Source organism: Pongo pygmaeus, chromosome 5 (genome assembly GCF_028885625.2).
Source record: "Pongo pygmaeus isolate AG05252 chromosome 5, NHGRI_mPonPyg2-v2.0_pri, whole genome shotgun sequence".
Classification (NCBI taxonomy): domain Eukaryota; kingdom Metazoa; phylum Chordata; class Mammalia; order Primates; family Hominidae; genus Pongo; species Pongo pygmaeus.
The window spans coordinates 107,898,165-107,905,159 of record NC_072378.2 but is presented as its reverse complement, the minus strand read 5'-3'; positions in this window follow the sequence as shown (position 1 = coordinate 107,905,159).

Here is a 6,995-nt window from a genome sequence, read left to right as displayed (position 1 = left end):
GACGGCAACAACCTGGTAATTGCTTGATTTAAGTAGTTCTTGAAAACTCGGAGAGAATATTTCTTTAAACATTTTTTTCTGTTTATTTTGAGACCAGGTTATGAGACTGGCTGATTTTTATATTTTTGGTACAGATGGGGTTTCGCCATGTTGCCCAGGCTGATCTCAAACCCCTGGGCTCAAGCAATCCACCTACCTCGGCCTCCCAAAGTGCTGGGATTACAGGCATGAGCCACTGCACCCGGCCAGAGAGAATATTTCTAATGCCCTCGATGATACAAGACAGTCGAAGGTGAAGTGAGGAAGGGACATTAGGTAATAATAACAATAGCAATTATGATAGCTAACTTCATTCAATCAATAAATATTTATTATCTACTATCCTGAATAGAGAGGTAAACAAGACAGACAAAATCTCTGTCTTCATGGAGATTTTAAGCAAATATGATATAAAGTAGTGCTAAGTGTTACTCAGAAAAATAAACCAGGGCAAGGAACTGGAAAGTGATGGCAGAAGGAGGGCACTGTTTTAGATAACTCCTGAAAGGCCTTTAGGAGATGACATTTGCATTTTTTAACATTGAATATTAACATAAATATTCAACAAAGTGGATTTTTTGAATATTTCTTTCTTCCTTTTTTTTTTTTGAGACAGGGTCTCACTCTGTCATTCATGCTGGAGTGTAGTAGTGCAGTCACTGCTCACTGCAGCCTTGACCTCCTGGGCTCAAGCGATCCCTCCCATCTCAGCCTCCTGAGTAGCTGGGACTACAGGCATGCGTCACCATGGTTGGCTAATTTTTAAAATCTTGTTGTAGAAACAAGGTCTCACTCTATTGCCCAGACTGGTCTCAAACTCCTGGGCTCAAGCAGTCCTCCCACTTCGGCCTCTGAAAGTGCTGGGATTGCAGGTGTGAGCCACTGTGCCCGGTTTGAATATTTATTTATGCAGGCACTGAGTCCACAGCTTCCTATGCAGCATATTATGTAATCCTCTCAACAACCTATGAGGCAGATGCTACTACTAGCCTCATTTTACTGATTAGCAATTTGAAGAAGAGAAAGATGGAGCTGGTATTCAAACAGAGGCACTGTCCTTCTATAACACTGTAACTTTTCAAAGTTCTTTCATGCAAATGAAAGAATATATGCAGAAATGTTTTGTGGATGATAAAGTACTATGCAAATGTAAGTAATTATCACTATTTTAATGTAATCTGATTTGACCTTATAGTATCCCTGTAAAGGGGATAAAGTGTGTAATATTATATCATTTTGTAGATGATAAAACAAACACACTCAATTGTAAAGTGCAAAGTGATGTGACTTGTCCAAGGTCACAAAGCTAGTTAATGGCATATTCAGAATTAGAGCTTATGTTTTTAAGGAGCATTATTTTAAGTTTTGTACTTTTATACTTTTATCTCTTGAGATGATAAATTATACTAAGTATTTTTCTTGCCAAGCTTATTATAACTACATTAATCACAGGAATTAAAAACAGTTTTGGGGCCAGGCGCAGTGGCTTATGCCTGTAATCCCAGCACTTTGGGAGGCCAAGGCAGGAGGATCGTCTGAGGTCAGGAGTTTGAGACCAGCCTGGCCAGTGTGGCGAAACTCCGTCTCTACTAAAAATACAAAAGAAAATTAGCCAGGCGTGGTGGCACACACCTGTAGTCCCAGCTACTCAGGAGGCTGAGGCAGAAGAATCGCTTGAACCCAGGAGGCGGAGGTTGCAGTGAGCGGAGACCGCCCCACTGCACTCCAGCCTGGACGACAGAGCAAGTCTGTGAAAACAACAGCAACAACAACAACAAAAAAACAAAAAAACAGTTTAGGGTTCATAAATAAATCTTCAAAATATCCCTCTTTCTGTATCTTCAATTCCATGCACTCCACAGGCTCCTTCCTTCTCCTTCCCATCTTCTCCCCATGCCCTAACTCACTGACACTGACGCCCCTCACATACACACTCCAGGAATGAGGGAGGTGCTGTCCAGGTTTCCCATTCCTCTTAATGTAAGGAAGAGGCATTTCTTTTTCTGACAGAATGAGACTGGATCATTAGCTGTCAAGATAGTCACGGTGCAGTTACTAGGAGAAATATGGATTTCCTAAGGTGACCAGACAGGGTTTGAAAATCACTCTTGGCCAGACGTTGTGGGTCATGCCTGTAATCCCAGCATTTTGGGAGGCTGAAGACAGGAGGATTGCTTGTGCCCAGGAGTTTGAAACCAGCCTAGGCAACATAGTGAGACCCCATGTCTACAAAAAAGAAAAAAAAAATGGCCAGACATAGTGGCACCTGCCTGTGGTTCCAACTACTTGGGAGGTTGAGGTAGGAGGATCACTTGAGCCTAGGAGGTGGAGGTGACAGTGAGCCGCGATCACACCACTGCACTCCAGCCTGGGCAACAGAGTGAGACCCTGTCTCGAAGAGAAAAAAAGGAAAAGAAAAAGAAAGAGAAAAGAAAATTACTCCTTAAGGTGATTAAATGTGCTTGACTTTGGATGCTCTAGATCAGTGGAAACTAGCAACATCCCCAAATGTAAGACCCAGTAATAACAAATGGTATCATTGATTCTTCTCTCCATCCATGTGACCAGAGCTTGGCCCCTCACAGGCCATTGAGGGCCAACATCAAAGGCTGTGAGACTGTAAGAGTTCAGAAAACCCCTTGGTGGGGATTTGGTTTGTGATTGGTGACTGGGAGCAAAGTGGCTGGGTAGGGGTCTGAGGATATTTACTTTAAACCGCACCCACCCCAACTCCCATCCCCAGTGAAGCTTGGTTCTGGACTTCTTTCCTAAATCTTTGAGTAAACTACTACTTAAACCTTCCATAGGAATTGGAGATAAGATTGTATCTAAGAATAAGATGGCCCCTTGGCAATCAGCTTGGGAACCTCTTGGCAGACCAGGAGGGGCCCAGCCCCAGAATGGGGCAGGGGGATGATTTCTGTGATGTTCCACCCAGGAGAGCAGCTAGAAGCATCCTGTAAGAGATGGTAAACAGATGGGCTGAGAGCATGTTCTAGAAACATGGCAAAAACACACATATTTTAAAAGAAAATAAACCAGGCTGGGCACAGTGCCTCATGCCCATAATCCCAGCACTTTGGGAGGCCGAGGTGGGCAAATAGCTTGAGCCCAGGAGTTCGAGACAAGACTGGGAAGCATGGCGAAACCCCATCACTACAGAAAATAACAACAACAACAAAATTAGTCGTGCATGGTGGTGTGGGCCTGTGGTCCCAGCTACTCGGGAGGCTGAGGAGGGAGAATCACCTGAGCCTAGGAAATTGAGGCTTCAGTGGGCTGTGATCACACCACTGCACTCCAGCCTGGACCACAGAACGAGACCCTGTCTCAAAAACAAAACAAAACGAAACACCCCTAGCAATCAGTTCTTCCTCAGTATCTTCCTCCCATGCCACTTTCTCCAGCTGTCATTCCTGTTCCTTCCCTTCCGCTGAGCACCTTCGTTCCTCCGTCTTTCCTTCTCCTTCTTACCTGACAAACTGGTTTTTCTACTCTCGATAAAGTCATCCATTGGTGGCATGTGTGTTCCAAAAATCTACTGGACCAGCATCTCCCAAGTGTGTTTTCGCAAAACACTAAAGTCTTGTTGACTAGATTACAGTGGCTCACCCCTGTAATCTCAGCACTTTGGGAGGCCAAGGTGGGAGGATCCCTTGAGCCCAGGAGTTCAAGACCAACCTGGGCGACATAGTGAGACCCTGACTCTACCAAAGGGGAAAAAATAATAATTTTAAAAACCCTTGTTTTGCCTATTTTGTTAAAAAAACAAAAAAAAGGGAGGCAGTGGTCAAATAATTTGGTAAACCTCACATCCTGTACTGCATCTTAAAGATTCACATGCCTGTTAATATATAAAGGATTTTGGGGTGTACTTCAATCCCTTCTCTTTCTCTTATTCTCTCTCTGCCTGATTCCAATTTAGGACCCTTCATCTGATACCTGCAGGTTGAGGGATGGGTCACAGCAGCCGTAACACCATATAAATGACAGCCCCACAGTTCTCTTGCTCACTTATTTCTTAGGTTCATCTATTGGAGATGGGACCCTATAGGAACTGAATAGCTCAGCTTCAAAATGCATTTCAAAACTTTTTTCCCCCTTTTTCTCTTTTCTCTCCAGTCTCAAGATGTAACCTTGAAGCCTACTGCAGAAACCTTTTTTTCCTCCTTAGTATTAGGATGTAGCCTTGAAATGTACTTTATTTGAAACACCACATCTCTCCCTTTCTTACCATACACTCCCTTACACCATGCACATTTATCTAATTGTACTTGGATCTAATTATGTGCTTACTTAGAAGTTCCAGGGTCTAATCTTGAGATAAACCAGACACAGAGGCCCAGCTGCAAAATGACAGAGATTACCTCAAGGCTGTTAGTCTACAACCCGGCCATCGTTCATATGACATCAGATCACCCTGACAGTCACCAGGGAAACAAGAGACACAGACCTTGAACTCAGCACCACTCCTGCACACTTCCCATTCCAAGTTCCCCTTTTTAAGCCCCTCTCCCCAGCCTAAAGTTGGGAATGGTCTTTTAAAGGCATGAGCCTGGCTATTCCCCAACTGCTAGCATTTGAATAAAGTTGCTTTCCTTTCACCACACCTCGCTTCTCGTGCTTTTGACCTCTGAGCAGCAAGCAGCAGGACTTGAGCTGGTTACACTACATCTGAAGCACACTGGGCTGCCCTCATCACTACTGTTGCAACTCATGTTCTGCAGGAACTGAGAGCCTGAGCAAATGAACCTGAAATTCAGTTTTTTCTTCCTTTTTTGTCCTCCTTACCCGCTTCTATTATATGAATGATATAGTCATAGAATTTGCCTATAAAATCCAGAAAACTTAGTTCCAGCCTATCAAAGTCACCCAGTTATGGGATTAAGATGATAATGATGGAGCAACTTTGTAAAGGGCTTTGAAGATCGGACTGAGACTCAGATATTCCTGGAGAGTGGAGGCTGGTAACCCCCTTTACCTTGTAGCTATTTGCATTCACTGATTTGCAACAGAATTAAGGAGCCCTCTGAATAAAATACTTGAACACTGTCCACGATTAGGATTAAGACATATACAGATGTATCTGATTGACTAGGGGTCCCAAGTGGAAGCTAGATATTTGGAGAATGAAATGGTCAGTATGAGGAATCTGGTGCAGGGAATAGAATAGTGAGTGGACACAAAGCTGAACATGCAGCTGGGAGAGGCGGCTCACGCCTGTAATCCCAACACTTTGGGAGGCCGAGGTGGGAGGATCACTTGAGGTCAGGAGTTTGAGAGCAGCCTGGCTAATGTGGTAAAACCCCATCTCTACTAAAAATACAAAAATTAGGCCGGGCGTGGTGGCTCATGCCTGTAATCCCAGCACTTTGGGAGGCTGAGGCGGGTGGATCACGAGGTCAGGAGATCGAGATCATCCTGGCTAACACGGTGAAACCCCATCTCTACTAAAAATACAAAAAATTAGCTGGGCGTGGTGGCGGGCGCCTGTAGTCTCAGCTGCTGGGGAGGCTGAGGCAGGAGAATGGCGTGAACCTGGGAGGTGGAGCTTGCAGTGAGCCGAGATTGCACCACTGCGCTCCAGCCTGGGCGACAGAGTGAGTCTCCATCTCAAAAAAAAAAAAAAAAAAAAGACAAGTGGCTCACCCCTGTAATCCCAGCACTTTGGGAGGTCAAGGTGGGAGGATCCCTTGAGCCCAGGAGTTCAAGACCAGGTGGTGGGTGCCTGTAATCCAGCTGGGATTACTACTCAGGAGGCTGAGACAGGAGAATCGTTTGAGCCTGGGAGGCAGAGATTGCAGTGAGCCGAGATTGTGCCACTGCACTCCAGCCTGGGCAACAGAGTGAGACTCAAAAACATAAATAAATAAAAATTAAATAAATAAATAAAATAAATAATATAAAAAATCTCAAAAAAAAATAAATAAATAGAAAATCTAAAAAAATGAACATGTTTGTCCTGGAGTCAGAATGACTTTATTCAAAACCCACCTCTACTGCTTACTATATGCGTGACCCTGGGCCTATTTCTTAGTCTTTCTAAACCTTCTTTCTCTCATGTGGAAAATCGATGCAGTTATAGTTCCTACTTCATAGGGATAGTTGAGGATAGCTGATATAAGTCCTCAGCAAATGTTCATGTTATCAGCAACAAGACTTTACCATCAGAGAGTGGTTAGGGAGCCGCTCTGGATAGAGTGGATGTCTACACAGGAACTTCCACTCCATTTGTGTACTCTGGGGAGAAAATGCCTGTGTGTGTGAGGTGAAGGTTCTGAGACCTGTTGATGCTCAAGATTCCTTTCTGTGGACGTCTCTCCTGACACCTCTACTTCCACCCCAATTTCAGAGAATATACGCTACTGCCATCACCAAATTCTAGACAAACAACGTAGGTAATACTCAGGTACGTTCATTTTGCAAGAGCAATGACATGGATTTCAACTACCAAGATGCAAATGCTCCAGTATTCAGGCATTGGCAACCTTGGTGGTGATGGCAAGGGTAATGCCTCTCTGGGTTCTGTTGTGGTCTGAGCCTGCAGAGAGCAATGAGAAAGTCCAATACGGGAACGCAAGAGAGCTCCCCAGGTTATTTGCACAACTTCTGCATAAAGTTGGATTTTCTGCAGCCTGCCAAGCAGGGTTAGAAAGCCACCTAGGGTCAGGCACGGTGACCCACTCCTGTAATCCCAGCACTTTGGGAGACCGAGGTTGGCAGGTTGCTTGAGCCCAAGAGTTCGAGATGAGCCTGGACAACATGGTGGAACTCCAACTCCACAAAAAATACAAAAAATTAGCCAGGCGTAGTGGCATGTGGCTGTGGTCCCAGCTACCTGGGAGGCTGAAACAGGAAGATCGCCTGAGGCCAGCAGGTCAAGGCTGCAGTGAGCCATGATCGTGCTACTGCACTCTAGCCTGGCCACAGAGTGAGACCCTGTCTGGAAGTAAGGA